This window comes from Bos grunniens, chromosome 7 (assembly GCF_055505025.1).
Source record: "Bos grunniens cultivar Pamir isolate PY7600 chromosome 7, Bosgru_T2T1.0, whole genome shotgun sequence".
Taxonomy (NCBI): Eukaryota; Metazoa; Chordata; class Mammalia; order Artiodactyla; family Bovidae; genus Bos; species Bos grunniens.
The window spans coordinates 56,784,878-56,804,762 of NC_141171.1; the positions used below are offsets into that span (position 1 = coordinate 56,784,878).

The following is a 19,885-nucleotide window of genomic DNA, read 5'->3' on the forward strand; positions in this document are numbered from 1 at the left end:
CATTTCTAGAGTTCTTGCTTGACAAGTACAGAAGGGAATTTATGTGAAGTGTTCTGTGATACACATTATGTTTACTTGCTAATGAAATTTATTCTGGTTTTTGTGCTTATTTATAGCATACTGTTTCAGAAGTGATGCAGCCATTTAAAAATGGCTTATATGTGACCAATTTAAAATATTTAAAATATCTTATTGTAACAACAAAAGATAAGGGAATTAAAATGATTAAGAAAAGAGAAGCTTTTGTTAATGGCAAGAGACACAAAAGGAAATGAGAAATCTCTAGTGAATACAGATATATGTGCATTGTCCCTGGACTTTTATTTGAAATCATATTTGATTTTTAAGTCTCAATATGCAAAGAAAATCCCTAATCACTCATGGGTAATCCCTGAAAAGTCTAAGAAGCTTGTGTGAATATTAACCTTAGTGTTAATACTTTTAGTGAGTTTTTCTTTCTCTGTAACTCCCAAAAGTATACCATTCTGTACCTGATATATAATAAGAAATGCACTGGCTTTACAGTTTTTAATTTCTCTATTCAAATTCGAACCTGTCATATTCTGGTTCAATGATCAAGAAAAAGCAACTGGCTCAAAAGTACTTTTACATCCACTATGAAACCCACATGACATTGATTGCAAAGTAGAAATATGGCAATTCAGACACATTTATCTAATGCTATTTATTTATTTATTTATTTAACATGATATTTATTTATTTAACAAACACATACAGCACTTACTTTATGCCAGACATTATCCTGGGTATTTCATATATATTTACCCATTTAATCCTTATAACCAGCCTTTGACATAGGTACTAATATGATTCCCATTATACAGGTGAGAAAACTAAGGCACAATGAAGTTAAGTAGTCTGCCGGGATTTCATAGTCAGTAAGTGTTAAAGCCATCAATTGGACACGGGCACCTGACCCTGCAGTTTGTGCTTTTGACCATGGACTAACTGCTTCTCCAGTAAAGTGGTTTTGGAGTGAGGAAAGCCAGGTTCAAACTATCTCCACCACCTACTAACTAGTGACTTGAACAAGTTATTTCATCTGTCTGATCCTAGATTTTCATGTATTCTGTGAAGATATTACCCTATAAATCCCCTAGCACCATACCTTGTACTCAAATGTGAGTACACAGTATGCTAATTGTATTAGCATATACAAGTATGCTAATTATAGATAAACTTAGCCTCTAACTCCGGCCAGTGAGTTGGAATGGCCTTGAGGAACATCTCAAAGGAAGGCACAATTCTAGAAATCACCCAGTGAATTGAGATAGAGACAAAGAGGAAAGAAAAAACAATACTTCAGGCTTAATGCTCAAAACTAAGTTCTGGCTTTCAATTATCCAATTCATTTTGGGAGTGTCAACCTAGCTCATGAAATGCTGCTGGTAGTCCTAAAGTCTTATTAGGCTTTCGAGAAAGAAGAACTAGGCTATTGATCTGTACACTCAAGAAATATCAGAGTTGATTCAGTGTTCCCCAGTGACAGAGTCAATGAATAGGTATTGCCAAAACAATCCCCACCTACTGGTTATAACGTGTGTGAACTCCTTCAACAAAAGAAAGGGAGGCCACAGCCAGAGGAAAGATTTTTGGCTTCAGTAACTACTCAGCTGGTGTTTCCTTACAATCTATTGACCAGATGGAATCATCTTTACGATTAATCTCAATGATTATATTAAATGGAGCATTAAGGTTGCAAAAAAAGAAGGATATCCAGGAAGTCTAGGGTACACTTACAGGCCCTGACAAAACCCCAAGAATCAAAATAAACCTGGGTAGAAAAAGAAAGTATAGCTATTTATTTGTTCCCACTTGGCTAGTATATAACCTGTAGACATGGGGCCATAGAGTCTATCCTCATTGACTCAAATGTGAAAAAGGATTATTATGCATCTCCATAGCAACAACTTCAGTTCAGTTCACTTCAGTCACTCATTTGTGTCCGACTCTTTGTAACCCCATGGACTGCAGCACGCCAGGCCTCCCTGTTCATCACCAACTCCCAGAGCCTACTCAAACTCACGTCCATTGAGTCGGTGATGCCATCTAACCATCTCATTCTCTGTCATCCCCTTCTCCTCCTGCCTTCAATCTTTCCCAACATCAGGGTCTTTTCAAATGAGTCAATTCTTCGTATCAGGTGGCCAAAGTATTGGAGTTGCAGCTTCAACATCAGTCCTTCCAATGAATATTCAAGACTGATCTCCTTTAGGATGGACTGGTTGGATCTCCTTGCAGTCCAAGGGACTCTCAAGAGTCTTCTCCAACACTACAGTTCAAAAGCATCAATTCTTCAGTGCTCAGCTTTCTTCACAGTCCAACTCTCACATCCATACATGACCACTGGAAAAACCATAGCCTTGACTAGACGGACCTTTGTTGGCAAAGTCATGTCTCTGCTTTTTAATACGCTGTCTAGGTTGATCATAACTTTCCTCCCAAGGAGTAAGCGTCTTTTAATTTCATGGCTGCAGTCACCATCTGCACTGATTTTGGAGCCCCAAAAAATAAAGTCTGCCACTGTTTCTCCATCTATTTGCCATGAAGTGATGGGACTAGATTCCATGATCTTTGTTTTGAGCAATTATTTGTTAGGCACTGGGCTGAGCATGGAAGCTTCTTACACAACACTAGTTGTAAAGAACCCTCCTGCCAATGAAGGGAGACATAGGAGATGCAGATTCAATCCCTGGATCAGGAAGATCCCGTGGAGGAGAGCATGGAAACCACTCCAGTATTTTTGCCTGGAGAATCCCATAGACTGTGGAGCCTGGTGGGTTACAGACCATGGTGTCACAAAGTCAGACACAATTGAAGTGACTTTGCATGCACACAGGCTAAGCATATGAAGTGAATAAATTCTTCACAAATATATTTCAATACAGCAAGTATGACTTATCCATATGATAGATAAGGTGACTCTAAGGTGCAAATTAGCCTTCCCAATTTTACACAGTTTATTGGTTTCAATATTTTTATCTGCAAATAGAAGTTTAGACTTCAATCTAAATCTAAGAGGCAAGAATGCTCTCTAGAATCTCTCTTGTAAGAGCACTAGCTCCATTTGTGCAGGTTCCACTCCATGATCTATCTAATCACCTCCCAAAGACCATACCTCCTAATACCATTATACTGGGGTTTAGGTTTCAACATATGAATTTGGGTGGGGACAAAAACATTCTATCTCTAGCAGCCTATGAAAGTGAAAGTGAAGTAGCTCAGTCGTGTCCGACTCTTTACAACCTCATGGACTATAGCCTACCAGGCTCCTCCCTCCATGGGATTCTCCAGGCAAGAGTACTAGAGTGGGTTGCCATTTCCTTCTCCAGGGGATTTTCCTGACCCAGGGATCGAACCCGGGTCTCCCACGTCGCAGGCAGATGCTTTAACCTCTGAGCCACCAGGGAAGCCCATAAGTTCCATGAAAACAGGGATTGATTCTGTGCTTGCTGATTTGTAGCCCTGGTTTCTATCACACTACATGGCATATGGCAGGACTCAGGAAATACTTGTTGAACTAAAAAACAAATTAGAGAAACCAAGAGTTCCACTCTGTTCTCTTAACCTCTTTTTTAACGCTCCACTTAAGCAGATTCGTACAGTGTTCCATTATCTCTTGACTCCCAACTTCTGTCTATTTCCCTCAGCTCCACAAATTCCATGGAGTTGGGCTCAGCACTTTGTAATAAATGCACAGTGTGCCCTGATCTCATGGGCTTGGTCTAGAAAACAACTATAACTTTCTCAAGGTTTTAAAATGTACCACAGATACTAAATAGGCAAATAAGTAAACAAATTAGCAGTACGGTGTATGATTATCAGCTCAAGTTCTGTAATATACAGCAGAGATCTTCACATATTAAATTTGTACCTGAGTTGGTTACATAATCTCTTTCAGCATCAGTAATCTCAGCAAAAATATGGGGATAATGATATTAATGTCTAAAGATTTTTAGATATTTGATAAGTTAGTATATGTAAAGCGTTTAGCCCAGAAGTGGAAACTATTATTAATAAACCAAATTCCTGTAACTATAGAAATGTTCTTCTCAGAAATGTTGCTTCTACAAAGAGCCAAACTCTTTAATAAAATGATGGGCTGACTTAAGGTAAGGGGTTAAGAACTATTGCTGTAGGGATTCCAGGTAGTTGATGTACTTAGTATAAAGAATTCATACAACAAAGTGCCTGACTTTTTGAACTCAGTCTGTGTTGATCTCCAGTGGAACTTATAGGTCCAACAGAGTAGTGAAACCAAGGTCAATTCTGTTTTGCAGAATCCAGTCACAGATTAGATTCCTTCCACTAAAATCTTTGCTATGTTAGTGAAATACATTAGATGGAGAAAAACAAATGCTATATATAGGATGTCCCTTACATAACAGGCTTCCCAAGTGGCTCAGTGATAAAGAATTTGTCTGCAGTGCAGGACACATGGGTTCAATCCCTGGTTGGGAAGATCCCTTGGAGAAGAAAATGCCAACACACTCCATTATTCTTACCTGGGAATTCCCATGGACAGAGGAGCCTGGCAGGCTACAGTTCATGGAGTTGCAACTTAGCAACTAAACAACAACAACAACAATCTCTTATGTAAGGGATCAAAAAAAAAAAAAAACTAAACATAGAAAGAGAGATTCGAATGGTGGTTTCCATGGGCTGGGGGACATGGAAATAAGGAGATGTTTATCAAAGGATACAAACTTTCTACTATGAGAAGAATGTGTCCTGGAGATCTAATGTAGAGCGTAGAGAAAATAATAATACTGTATTCTATACTTGAAGGATGCTAAGAGAGTAGATCTTAAACATTCTCACGCAAAAAAAAAAATGGTAATTATGAAGTGTTACGCAGTCATTAGCTAATGCTATGACTGTAATCAGATTGCAATATGTAAGTGTATTAAATCAATACATAAAGCTCCTTAAACTTACATGATGTTAGACATCAATCATATCTCAATAAAGCTAAAGGGAAACCCCTTTGCTGTGTGAATTAACTCACTCCATTTTGTTCTATTTAAACTTAATATTATTCTACCACTCAGTTTTAACAACAAAAGGAAAAGGTAAGTGAAGTCGCTCTGTCGTGTCCGACTCTTTGCGACCCCACTGCCTGTAGCCTACCAGGATCCTCAGGCCACGGGATTTTCCAGGCAAGGGCACTGGAGTGGGTTGCCATTTCCTTTTCCAGGGGATCTTCTCGACCCAGGGATCAAACCCGGGTCTCCCACATTAACAACATAAAGCAGTTGCAAACAAGAGTTCTGCGGTTCTTCTTTCTCACGTTAGTTTTATACCACAAGAAAAGTCAAGAAGAATGTTTTCCAAAGTTTGTGGCAGAGTCTATGGTTTGTGAATCATTCACCAGTATCTCACATCCATGCAGACATTACTAATCAACCCAAGTGTTCTTTACCACTAAAGCCCACACTCAGTTTCTTAATCCTTCTCAACACAGAGCTCCAGAAACTATACCACTTGATCAGATTTGATGTGTGAGGTGTAGCCTCTTCTCCATACTAGAAATGTTATACCTGAAATCAGAAATCAAGTTAATATAATAAGAAACACAAGTTTAAACCTTATGATGGCACCACCTCTGAGAATTAGTCTTAGAATATGATTGCAATCAAAGAACTATAGCCCTGAATCAAAACAATAATTTTTAAATAATTCAAATTTTTCACTTGCATTCTCAAATACCATGAGTGAGATACAATGAGCTCAGGAATAACTTCTTTTAAATTTTCACTTTTTTTCCCTCCACTTCCTTTTTATACAACTTCTGCCATGGCTCACTCATCAAACTCTTCAAAATATTTGTCATCCAACCTTGTAACAGGCCCTACTCACCCTTCTTTCCTTCATTTATCATTGTTGTTTAGTCGCTAAGTCGTGTCCAACTTTTTGCAATCCCTAATTTCCTTCAATATTGTATTATCAAAATTCAAAAAGCCAGTCTGGAATGACACAAAAGGGGTAAATACTGAAAGGGTAAAATCATCATCATCTAAAAACAAAAGGAAGGAGGAAAGACTGGGAATGCTCACACTTTAGAAATTTTGGATAAATCTAAGCCATGGTTTTAGGCTATTACATCATCCTTCCACCATTTCCAGAATCAACATCTCCCATTATTAATACTGGAGTTCACAAAAAAAGGTCTCAACAAGTCCAATCTAAGAGCAGCTTTGGCATAAGGAATGGCTTTTTAAATTTTATTTCTAATTGGAGGATAATTGCTTTATAATATTGTATTGGTTTCTACTATCCAATGGGAATCAGGAATGGCTTTTTTGAAGCTAATGCTCAGAATTCCCCATAGAGCCTGTGTTGGGGCAGGAGGAACAGTTACTTCAAAGGAGAGCTTATTTCTTATTAAAATGCTACTTCTCTCTCACATTTCTCATATAATAGAAAATGTGGAAGAAGAAAAAAAAGGCTGCTCAAGAAAGCCAGTCTTGATTTCATTCATTCAAGGCACCAAAAATTAAGGACAAGTAAAAATCCAATTGACTTTTACCTCGTCTCAAAACAGAAATGCTCTGGGCAATAAAAGATTTTAAAAAACAAACAAACAAAGGGAAGGAAAATATCACCCAAAGCCATCATTTCCATAACTTTAAAGGAATCTTGATCTTTCCACTGATATGCAGAATTTTTCTTCCAGCTTTGGGTCATAAAAATTTTCACACTGATATCCAATTTTATTTGAATTCTAAAACTTTTCTGGAATATGTACTCCACACAGTTGTGAACCCCAAGATTAAGCATCCTTCACCAGGGTCATTTCTTTAGTTTGGGACACCAAGCACTCATACTGATACTGTGAGAGATAAGGAAGATAGAGGTCTGGGGTAAACACAGCAGAGAAAAGCTCACACAATGTCGGAAGCAAGTCTTTAGAGGAGAGAAATATTTAAGTTTAAGAAGGCAATGTGCAGAGATTCTGAAGTCCACCAGACAGACTTGGAAAGAGACATATATTTAAATCAGCCACATGCTCAGTAGATCTCCACCCACCCAGTGTGGTAGGCACCCAATACAGGACTCCATAGGCTACACCCCACTATTTCTGAGGATAGCTCCAGCAATGCTTTATCTTCCATCCTGAACCAGCTTGCTGTTCTGATACCTTCAGGTTTCATTCCATCATTTAATACACACATTATGAGTTTACTCCATGTGTGCATACATTCTCAGGCATGTCCAACTCTTTGCAACCCCACAGACTGTAGCCCACCAAGCTCCTCTGTCCTTGGGATTATTCAGGTAAGAATACTTGAGTGTTGTCACTTTCTACTCCAGGGGATCCTCTCAATCCAGGGATCAAATCCATGTCTCTTGCATCTCTTGTACTGGCAGGATTCTTTACCACTGTGCCACATGGGAAGCCCCTTCCTCCATGAGATGAGGTCAAAATTTTATTCCATAGTACCAAATTAAAAAGTTGGCTTAAATTTCGACATTCAGAAAACTAAGATCATGCCATCCGGTCCCATAACTTCATGGCAAATAGATGGGGAAACAATAGAAATAGTGAAAGACTTTATCTTCTTGGGCTCCAAAATCACTGCGGATGGTGACTACAGCCATGAAATTAAAAGACACTTGTTCCTTGGAAGAAAAGCTATGACAAACCTAGATGGCATATTAAAAAGCAGAGACATTACTTTACCAACAAAGGTATGTCTAATCAAAGCCATGGTTTTTCCAGTAGTCATGTATGGATATGAGAGTTGGACCATAAAGAAAGCTGAGTGTCAAAGAATTGATGCTTTTAAACTATGGTGTTGGAGAAGACTCTTGAGAATCCCTTGGACTGCAAGGGGATCCAACCAGTCCATTCTAAAGGAGATCAGTCCTGAATATTCATTGGAAACACTGATGCTGAAGCTGAAGCTCTAATACTTTGGCCACCTGATTCGAAGAATTGACTCATTTGAAAAGACCCTGATGCTGGGAGAGATTGAAGGCAAGAGGAGAAGGGGACGACAGAAGATGAGATGGTTGAATGGCACCACTGATTCAGTGGACATAAGTTTGAGCAAGCTCAGGGAGATGGTGATAGACAGGGAAGCCTGGTGTGCTGCAGTCCATGGGGTTGCAAAGAGTCAGACACGACTGAGTGACTGAACTGACTGAAGATCAAAAATGACACTTATTAACATAGTAATAATAACACTTCAAAATTCTCATGATGAAAACTAGAGAATGTTTTGGAAAAACACAAAAATAAAGTTGAACAAATAGAAAGACTTTCCATATTCTTAGCTAGGAAGAGCCAACCTGATAAAGTTGTCAATCCTCCCAAAGTTAATTTTTAGCTTAATGAGCTCAAATAAAACGCCATCAGGTTTTTACTTTCTTGGAGATAAAGTTGATTGTAAAGTTCATTTGGGAAAACTATGAAAAAGGGAGAATTGTAAGAAGTAGGAGGGGTGAGTTTGATACAAAAACATTTTTAAACCTTTTATTGGTGCATGAATAGACAAAAAGACAAATGGAACAAATAAAAAACCCAGAACTAGACCTAGTAACATATGGAAATTTAACATTTAATAATTGAATTTATATAATTGAACTTTTTCATTAATTCAAATTCAGCATCTCAAATGAGTAGGCAAAGGATGGATGTCTTAATAAGTTGTATGGGAATAACTGGTGAGTCATATGGAAAAAGACAAAATTAGACCAATTCCTCACTCCACACACCAATATAAATTCTCAGTGGGTCAGAGACTTATATATAAGAATAATGAATATAAGTAATGAAAGAAAACATGGATGAATTCCTCTAAACTTAGAAAACACTTTTCTATGACTCCAAATCTAGTTACAATAAAGGGAAAATTTGGTAAATTTAACCCCAAACTAATTTAAAATATAAATATTTTTATACTTAAAAATATAAAACTTCATAACTAAAAACAAAAAATGACAAACCAGAGAAAAGCAGTTGCCACGTTTTGCAAGGGTATGGCACCCCACTCCCGTACTTTTGCCTGGAAAATCCCATGGACGGAGGAGCCTGGCAGGCTGCAGTCCATGGGGTCGCTAAGAGTCGGACACAACTGAGTGACTTCACTTTCACTTTTCACTTTCATGCACTGGAGAAGGAAATGGCAACCCACTCCAGTGTTCTTGCCTGGAGAATCCCAGGGACGGGGGAGCCTGATGGGCTGCCATCTATGGGGTCACACAGAGTTGGACACGACTGAAGCAACTTAGCAGCAGCAGCAGACAAAAAATATAAAATCGGTTCACCAAAAAAGTGACTCTTAACCCCTACAAAAAGAAGCTTAATCTTTCTCATAACAAAAGAAATGCAAATTAAAACTATACTTACCACTCAATGCCAAGTGACAAAAATCTGACAGTTCAACCTCTTTGAGCAAGGCTGGAAGAAATAAGCATTCTCATACAATACTGGTACCAAAGAACAAAATGGAATGAACCCATGGAAAAGAAATTGGCAGTATCTAGCAAAATTCATCAGTGTTTACCTTTTGGCTCAGCATTTCGAGAGCTCCATTCAATGGCAAAAGTAGCAGAAGATGTATACAAAAGGCTATGAGTTTCACCATGATTTAGTACAGTAAAAGTCTGTAGACAAACCAAAAAACTATCAATTAAGAACTAGCTCAAGAGTCACAAACTACAGCCCTCAGACCAAATCTGCAGGCCTGTTTTCACACAGCCTTCAAGTTAACTGTGGTTTTACGCTTTTAAATAGTTGCAAGGAGGAGGAAGAGAAGGAAAAAGAGGAGTGGGAGTGAGAAGGCACAAACATGTTTCTATTGTATCTTTATAGAAAAAGTCTGTTGAACCCTTGACTGGATGAATGAATATGGCAGGTCCACACAATGAAGTACTACACATATGAAGAAGAATGTGTACATATGTGCTGTGTCGTTTCTGACTCTTTTCAACCCCATGGTCTATAGCCCACTGGGCTCCTCTGTCCATTGAAGTTTCCAGACAAGAATACTGGAGTGGGTTGCCATTTCCTACACCAAGGAACTTCCCTGGTGGCTTGGATGGTAAAGCGTCTGTCCACAACGCGGGAGACCTGGGTTCGATCCCTGGGTCAGGAAGATTCCCTGGAGACGGAAATGGCAACCCACTCCAGTACTCTTGCCTAGAAAATCCCATGCACAGAGGAGCCTGGTGCAGGCTACTACCCATGGGGTCACAAAGAGTCGGATACGACTGAGCAACTTCACTTTCACTTTACTCCAATGTTATATAGCAATCACAGATAAATGCAAAAATGGATACATGAAAACTTATTCCCATCTAAATTTATCCCAATTAAGATTTCCTAGAAGGCAGGAAGAATTAGGACTAAAAGTAATAACTGCAATGGATTGAACCACATAAAATCTGCTTAAGCAAACAGTTCATGATAGCATTAAATGAACAGAAAAGAAAACAGCACACTGGTCACTTTTGGAGGATGTTGTTATGGACTGCTTCTGTCCTTCCAAAATTCTTCTGTTGAAGCCCCAGTGTTACCACATTTGGAGATGGGGTCTTTAGGAGATAAAAAGAGGTCATAAAGGTGGGGCCCTGATCTGGCAGGACTGACATCCTTTATAAGAAGAGAGCTCAATCTATCTCTATGCCAGGCATCCAAGAACAGTCATGTGAGCATACAACCAGAAGGTGCCATCTGCAACCCAAGGGGAGACTCTCACAAGAATCTGAACCCTGTCAGACCTTGATCTTGGACTTCAAGCCTCCAGAATTGTGAGGAAATAAATTTCTGTTGTTTAAGCCAGCCAATGTACAGCATTTTGTTACAGCAGATTAAGTTAACTGATACAGAAGTCAAGGAAACAACTTATTTTGAAACTGGCAAAAAAAAAAGAATCAAACATTTAAACTGTTTTTCCTAAGCAATCAAATTATTTATTAGGAGATACCCCAACTAATAAGCGAAGAAGGAATCCTCAAATTAGAGTATTACCAATTCTGCCTTCCCTCATTAAATAATGCTTCTAGGCAATAGGCAGCAGTGGCTACCACCATTACAAAAAGAGTAACGTGACATCACATGCCCCCTAATAAAAATAAACATCATCATTTATGGGGTGATCTTGAAAACACCAAACCTTAAACTTATTAAGCCTTTAAATCTGATTACCGATTTGCAGGGAATAGAAAAGAAAGAAAAGTGCTTTTAATGACACTGCAGGAATAAAATCAGCAAAATTCTGACTGTGGGAAACAGTACCAAAAAATAACCAGACCAGAATTGCAAAGGCAACAATCAAGAGAAAACTGGTAGGTCAAAAGAGACTTAAGAGACCTGTCCATCAAATTAAAATACATAGGCCTTATCAGGATCCGAAGTCAAAGCAATTTTGAGAAAACATATCTGAGGCAACTGAAACATTTTGACATTAAGTAGTATTTGAGAAGATGAAACATCACTCATTCACATATTTAGCACATACAACTTAGAAATCCACTAGGTACAAGGCACTATCATCAGTGAGAGACAGTAAAATAAGACAGATACTATCTTCATCAAATAGCAGTCCATCCAGAGACAAGAGCACACAAGCAAGTATAAGAAAGTACGATAAACTAAAAGCGTAAAACACTTCTTTGGAAATTCCAGAGAGAAAGATCACTTTCACCCTGGGACACCAAAGAGAACTCCCTCAGGAGAGGCATGTGGTACAAAGGTAATTTTAGGTTCCCAGTTACTGGTAGACTTGAGTATCATTAACTGACCTAATTAATTCAAAATAACCCAATCTTCTTTCTTCCCTGGTAGCAAGGTTTTGCCAGAATTCTGTGGATAGCTTCATCAATTCTAGTATTTACACAGCCCGAGTAGAGCCCACTTATTCCAAAAAGAAAAAAGAAATGAACTTCAGCAGATACTGACATGTTATGGATCGTTAGCCTGCTGCATGGATTCCTAAGAAAATATAAAATTATGTCAAGTTGTACATGCGTGTGTGCTCAAACACTACGTCCAGGCAGACTCTTTTGTGCCCCAGTGGACTGTAGCCCACCAGCCTCCTCTGTCCATGGAATTTTCCAGGCAAGAATACCGGAGTGGATTGCCATTTTCTACTCCAGGTGATCTTCCCAACCCAGCGATCAAACCCATGCCTTCTGCACCGGCAGGCAGACTCTTTACCATTAAACCACCTGAGAAGTCTGGGTACAGATGCAATTACTATGGGATGGCCTGTCCCTTGATTCCTCCTTTTTCTGAAAAATGCATCCCCCTCCCCCTTCTGAGGCTGGGGTCAGGATTGGAGCCTAAAGTCACATCCACATTACATGACTCCCCACCACCACAGCTGATTGGATCCAGTCTAGATTAATTCAGCTTGTCTCTCGCAGCAGTAGAATCCGGGCACAGTTGGAGCTTCTTGTGCAGCTCAAACTGCAAAGACAGACATTTGAGAGTTGTGAAATGCCTCATCCTGGCATGAATACATGACAAGAGGCAACTGGTTAGGACAGAGAAAAAAACAAACAAATATGAAGAAGCAACCAGAAGCACAAGAAGAGAGAGCATTACCAAGAGGGCAACTGCTTTGGTGCCAGAAGATTTTTCTAGTCCTTGGATCTAGTCCCTGAGATTCATACAATAAATTCTCCTTTGTTTGGTTAAGCTAGTTGGAGCATTTCTACTACCTGTAACCAGAGCATTGATACTCACAGGGACCAGAGCAGGGGTGGGGGATGTATATAACGTAGACTGAGTATGGAAGAAATCACTTTGTTCTACTTGACTAAGCAAACAAAAGCAAACCCACACAAAAGCAACAGATCATGAGCTGTCACGTCCCAGCACTCAACAGCAGGCCCTGTGTGCTTTTGTGCAGGGCGGGGCGGGGGGGAGCCTCTGACAGTCTGCACCCCACTAGGTCTGGGAAGGCACTGTGCCTTCCACATGCTGGTGATCACAGCAATTTGACAGCAGAGGCTAATGAATCCCACAGTTGGGGTTGGGATGTTTTTGTCTGCTTCAGCAGTGGAGAAAGCCCAGCTGGCTTCTTCATTCAGGTACTGGGAAAAAAGGAACACAGGAGGAAGCTGGTTTCCCGGGTCAAAAACAATTACTAAAAAATTCTATCCAGGGGCCACTTTCAAAAACACAACGTACACAGTAGGTAGGAAGCAGGGAGCTGTGAGCAAAAACTTCTGAGCATCTGTCCCCCTCAGAAAATAAATCTTATCTCTACTGAAATATAATTTCTCTCCCTTTCCTTTGCTTCTACTTCTATGACATGACCGTCGATCTTGTCTGTTTCCTGAGCTTTCTTAGCTACATATCACAGTTACTTGTCCTCACTCTTCTACCAGAAGATGAACACTCTGAGAGCAGGATCTAGGTTAAGTTCATTTCTAGACTTACCAAAGGGCATAGCATAGTGCCAAGGACAGAAAACATGCTTGGTGATAAATGTTTGAGGACACAGGCTCTGCCACTGACTACCTGTGTGATCTTTGGAAATTTTCTCAACCGTTCCATGCCTTATTTTCCTCACTTATATAAGAGAGCAATAATAATCCCTTGTTCTCTGTATTATGATTCAGTGAAAACTAAGACATATGTAAAATGTCTTGCATGAGATAAACACACTACAAATGACAGGTAATAGTAGGTTCTAGCCTGACCCTGAGCAGTGCAGAAGCAGACTGCACCCCTTTCTCTCTCACACATTCCATTATCACTGCTATTTGTTGTTTAGTTGCTAAATTGTGTCTGACTCCTTTGCAATCCCAGGTACTGCAGCTTGCCAGGCTCCTCTGTCCATGGGATTTCCCAGGCAAGAATACTTGTTTTTTCATTTCAACCCCAGAAGTACCCCCAGTAGCTAGGCTAGGTAGAAAGCAACCACAGTTACTAAGTATACATAATAAATAAACAGTAAAGGATTGCATTGTGCCCAGCTTTGAAATGTGCAAAACCAGTACCTACATGTGCCAAGTGAGGGGTGCTTCCAAGTGACGGATGCTACATTCATCACCACGTCCCAGAAAGATGCTGACTGAAGGTTCTCAAAAACTTCAAAAGACTCTTGCTGTAATTGCATATTCATTAGACAAATTAGTTCTTGATTATTTTTAAAACCATAACTTGGAAAAAAAAAAAAAAGACCAACAAAGAATTCAAGAGAATTATGCAAGAGTGGGGTTTAGAATATAAAAATGTAGAATACTATTCATTCTCTCTGAAAGAATGGTAAAAAAAAAAAAAATGAGGAATGGAGAAAGGAAACTAAAAATAAAAATCCACACAGAGAAAAATAATATCTTTAAGAAGTTCAGCCCTTTGCAACTATACAGAATTTTTCTATTAGTTGGGGCTGGGAGGAAATTTACAAAGTGTTTCCACCTCTAATGAGGAAATATCTTGGGAAAATAACAACAACTCTCATCATCATATTACATTGGCTGAAGTGGTGATTAACCAGTGTGACCCCCTAAACAAGTATCTGCTGGGATCTTTTTCACTGAGGAGATGCAATCTGGTAAAACAGACCAGGTTCCATGTTTTTCAGACTCCATTATTCCCAAAATAAGCAGCTGCCACTTCACCCAGATGTGTTAACAGGGTAGAAGTCAGGAAAAGCAAGCAAAGACATCAATAGCACATCAGATGGGTCACAGCTTCCTGCCTTGAGGTGCATTTACAGAATGGAAAAACAGGTCCTAGAAACAAGGCCAGGCGACATTCTCCACGACAGGGGCCATGAGGAGTGCAAATGCTGGCATACGCCATGTGGGAAGGTTAAGTGACACGCTCTACTCCTGAGGCCACATGGGTGCAATATTAAGGTATAAATTAAAGAGCCCAGCAGCAGTTCCTGCTGCTTGCCAGTGCCCACTGAGGTTGATCATTTCACCATATGCCAAAGGCTGGCTGCCTTGCTACCTGGCAGAAAAACCTTGCAGTCTGTTCCAAAATCAACCCCATCTTCCAGGATTACAAGCACATTGCTACATTCTAGAACTAGAGGAGGAGGTGGAAAGTGGAAAAAATGCTCACAGAATTAAATTTATGATTACAAAGTGCAGCTAGTGCTCCAAGGGATAGAAACAGAGAGCCATATAAAGAAAATAAAGGGCATTATTTACACTGGGGAAATGAGAACAGGCAGAGAATACCAGAATTTCTAGGTAGTATTGCATAATGGTTAAGAACCCTGGCACTAGTGTTCGAAAGATTTAGATCTGAGTCCAATCCTGCCTTTTTCTAGCTCTGTGACTTTGACTTCAGGCAAGTCATTTCTTATTCCAAATTTCAGTTCCCTTGTTTGCAAAATTGGAATAAGAATACCAGGACAGTATCTCAAGATGAAAGAATGTAATCCATGTTGCCTCTAGAATTTAGTAAGCACTTTAATCAATAAAATTCTTGCTATTACCAGACATAATAGTCCAAAATATATCACACTGGTATGAGAGTTCGTTAGGGCTGTCATACAGTGCCACAGACTGGGTGGCTTAAACCACAGAAATATGTTTTCTCATGGCTCTGGAGGCATCAGTAAAGTTGGTTTCTCCTGGGGCCTCTGCCCTTGGCTTGCAGATGGCTACCTCCTCGCTGTGTCCTCACATGGGCTCTCCTCTGGGCACATCCTTATTGTGTCTCTGTGTGTCCAGATTTTCTCATCTTAGTAGGACAACAGGTAGACTGGAACAGAGCCCACCCCAGTGGCCTCACTTTAACTTAATCACCTCTTTAAAGCCCCATCTCCAAATATAGTCACCCTCTGGAGTATTAGGCTTTAAGGCTCCAAAAAATTAATTAAGAGGATATACAGCTCAGCCCTAACAACCAGTGTAACATGGGAGCTGACCAATCAGAAAAGATGCTGCTTTACCACTGGCCAATAAGAATAGATGCTGATCGTACAAAATCAGCATAGTGAACTGGTGCAAGCGGGTTAGTATTACTGTTGTGATTTGTATCATTCACCGAGTTTTATTATCACTGCCTCTACTCAGGGATAAGTCAGGTTTTTAGGCAGTGGGATCCAGTGTTCCTGAAAGGTGAGATTTCAGGAGGTTAAAGCAGTCTTCAACCAACAGGAGCTTCTATACCCTGCCTGTTCCTGGACAAATGCCCAGAGCCTTGGAAACTACCTTGTGAGGGGAGGCAGGAATCAACAGTCACAGGGCAAGAAAAGGGAGAGCCCAGGAGACAGAGATTTGAAAGCAAAGACTAAGAGGAAGACATATAAGTAGAGAGAGGAAAACTTCCATGGAAAGAGCTAATACAGCCCAGATGGAGGAAGCCTAAGAAGGCCCATCTCCAGTTTTGTGTCTAGTCTAGGGCTGATCAGTCAGAACTTTCACAAGGTCAAGATACATTCTTCATGGCATACCTCCTGCATGCTATCCTACTAAAAAAGATTCTTTCCTTCCTCCTTACTCAAAGGAGCCATTGTGTCAGAAGAAGGTTGTAGAAAAAGAAGAAAAAAAAAAACTAATATAATTCACCCATCATATTCTTCTACATCATCTCCTTCTGCTCCTTCTCCTCCTTGGTCAGCCTTTATTCTGTGCTTACCACATGCAACACTGAGTTTCTAACATGCCTTCATCTTGTTGCTGTTCAGTCACTAAGTCATATCCAACTCTTGGCGACCCCATGGACTGCAGCACACCAGGCTTCACTGTCCTTCACTATCTCCAAGAGTTTGCTCATATTCATGTCCATTGAGTTAGTGATGCCATCCAACCATTTCATCCTCTATCATCCCTTCCTCCTGCCTTCAATCTTTCCCAGCATCAGAGTCTTTTCTAATGAGGCAGCTGTTCGCATCAGGTGGTCAAAGTATTGGAGTTTCTAATGTCCATTAAATGGGGTAAACTATGTTATACAAAAAGACAACCTACAAACCAGGAGAAAACATTTGCAAACAATGTGACCGACAAGGGCTTAATTTCCAAAATACACAAACAGTTCATACAACTCAGTAACAAAAAAGCAAACAGCCCAATCAAAAAATGAGAAGAATTAAATAGACATTTCTCCAAAAAAGTCATACAGATGGCCAAGAGGCACATGAAAAGATGTTCAACATTGCTAATTACTAGAAAAATGCAAATTAAAACTACAATGAGATACCACCTCACCCAGGTCGGAATGATCATCACCAAATTGCTGTACAGCAAGTAAATTAACACAACATTGTAAATCAACTGCATGTCAATTTAAAAAAACATTAAAAATGAAAGGTTACAAATAAACGCTGGAGGGTGTGGAGAAAACGGAACCCTCCTACTCTGTTGGTAGGAATGCAAATTGATGCAGCCATTATGAAGAACAGTATGGAGGTTACTCAAAAAACTAAAAATAAAGCTACCATATAATCCTGCAATCCTACTCCTGGGGATATATCTGGAAAAGATGAAAACTCTAATTTGAAAAGATGCATGCACCCCAGCATTCATAGCAGCATTATTCACAATAGCCAAGACAACAGAAGCAACCTAAATGTCTGTCGACAGGGGAATGGATCAATGGAATGTTACACGGCCGTAAAAAGAATAACAATGGCATTTGTAACAACATGGATGCACCTAGAGATGATCATACTAAGTGAAGTCAGAAAGAGAAAAACAAATACCATATGATATCACTTACATGTGGAATCTAAAATACGGCACGAATTTATCTACAAAACAGGAACAAAGAACAGACTTGTGTTTGCCAAGGGGAAGAGGGGTGGAGAAAGGATGGATTAGGAGGTTGGGATTAGCAGATGCAAACTATTATTTACAGAAAGGATAAACAACCAGGTCCTACTGTATAGTACAGGGGACTATATTCAACATCCTGTAATAAATCATAATGGGAAAGAAAAAGAAGTATCTGCTACAGAACAAATTACGTACTTAAACCCACAGTCTCTACCTCCCTCGCAAGTAGCATTCTGTGCTTGGCCTTTGTAACAAGCCCACCCCTACCTCACCCATGTTAGATTATAAATACCCTGAGGGTAGGGACCATGTCTGAGTTATTCATTTGCTAAATCTACTACCTAATAGTGCCTGGCTTATCATGGTGTATGTAATGAGAAAATCTGAATGAATGTTTATAACTAAGTAAAAACCACCTCTCTGTATCATTCTCATCAGTAAAGCACAGAAGATGTGAAATATTTCCCCTCATGGCCCACCCCTACCATGTCTGCATCCTCAAGCTCTAAGTGGGGGTAGGGTCTTCCCCCCCAGCCCCACCTAATGACAGCCTCCTAATCCCACGTTTGAAAGAACAGAAGAAATGCTCATCTAGAGCTGAGAAAGCTGTGAAAAGGCAGAGTCATTTAGGGCTGGTTTGAAAAACAAATTTTTTTAACATCTGGACCAATTTTGAAATGTCCTTGAGTTTCAGTTCAAGAAATGGGAAGCAGAACAGGGGCTCAGAACACCAATTACTTGCCCCTTTGTTTCTCCATTGCTTTGAGAAAAGTGTATTGAGCTAACTCTAGCATGCCAATGTAATAATGTACTCAACATTTGGGTAAATTATAGATTAGCTGCAGCAACTCTTCAGCTTTTTAAAAGAATCTTCCAAATAATTTTTTTTCAATTTTAGTGCATTTTGTTCAATGTCCTACAGTTTTGAAAAATACATCATAACAGAACTGATAATGGTCTTATGGCATTTTACCCCCATTTAGTCTAATTTTCTTCATGTTTTTCCCAACCACTCTATTAAAGCAGAAAAAATTGAGAGATGAAGACAAAAAGAGAGGTAATAAAAGAATTACAGATTTAATTGTCACTCAAACCTGGAGATGGTAGATGACAACCAAGGAAGGTTTACCTGGGAGAAGGTGTTCTCTCTGGTTATTACCATTTTGGTATTGCTGTTATTTAACACCCTGGCTGTGTGAGCAAGTCTCTTCTGGGCATGGACCTCTGGGGTCTGACCTCCATGTTTCCCGGAAGCTTTTAAGAGGAAAGTGTACAAGATAAAGGGTCAGTCTAAGCCCTGCCATTTGCTGGCTGCATGGCCTTAAAAAGCACATTGTCAGGAAACAAGCAGACAAACCCAAATTGAGTCATTCCAAAAAACATCTGGTCAGGACTCTGCAAAAATGTCAATGTCATGGAAGTCAGTAAAAGGCTGAGGAATTATTCTAAAGTAAAGCAACTCAAGAGATGAGACAACTGAACTCAATGAGTGATTCCAGACTGGATCCTGGGTCAGGGAGAAAATGCTTAATTTATTAAACTAAATATTAAACCAGCTGACAAAATTATTATTCTTCTGTTTATTAATGTGTTATCTTCTCAAATTATTTAGAAAACTGACCTAATTTTTGAGTCCAGCAAAGAAAGCATTTACCCTGCCCTAAGTAGATCTCATGGAGAAGGCAATGGCACCCCACTCCAGTACCCTTGCTTGGAAGATCCCATGGACGGAGGAGCCTGGTAAGTTGTAATCCATGGGGTCGCTAAGAGTGAGCAACTTCACTTTCACCTTTCACTTTCATGCATTGGAGAAGGAAATGGCAACCCACTCCAGTGTTCTTGCGTGGAGAATCCCAGGGATGGCGGAGCCTGGCGGGCTGCCGTCTATGGGGTCGCACAGAGTCAGATATGACTGAAGCGAATTAGCAGCAGCAGCAAGTAGATCCCAAATGTTTCTCATTAGTATTTCCTAAATACCTACTCTTTAGTTTTTTAAAATTTGTTTTTAATTGAAGGATAATTGCTTTACAGTATTGTGTTGGTTTCTACCATACAACAATGTGAATCAGCCATAGGTATACATATGCCCCCTCCCTCTTGAACCTCCCTCTCACTCCCCACCCCATCTCACCCCTCTAGGATGTCATGGAGTATGGAGCTGAGCTCC

The 19,885-nt window shown here is 39.8% G+C and overlaps 1 long non-coding RNA gene across 1 annotated transcript; it reads right to left on the reverse strand.

The window, feature by feature from the left end:
* Positions 1-670: 670 nt before the first annotated feature.
* Positions 671-19,618, reverse strand: LOC147369595 (uncharacterized). Its single transcript, XR_015168554.1, has 3 exons — positions 18,848-19,618; positions 13,985-14,087; positions 671-12,439 (listed from the first exon to the last, which is right to left on the reverse strand). It is a non-coding gene; the product is annotated as an uncharacterized LOC147369595 (long non-coding RNA).
* Between the last annotated feature and the right edge of the window lie 267 nt (positions 19,619-19,885).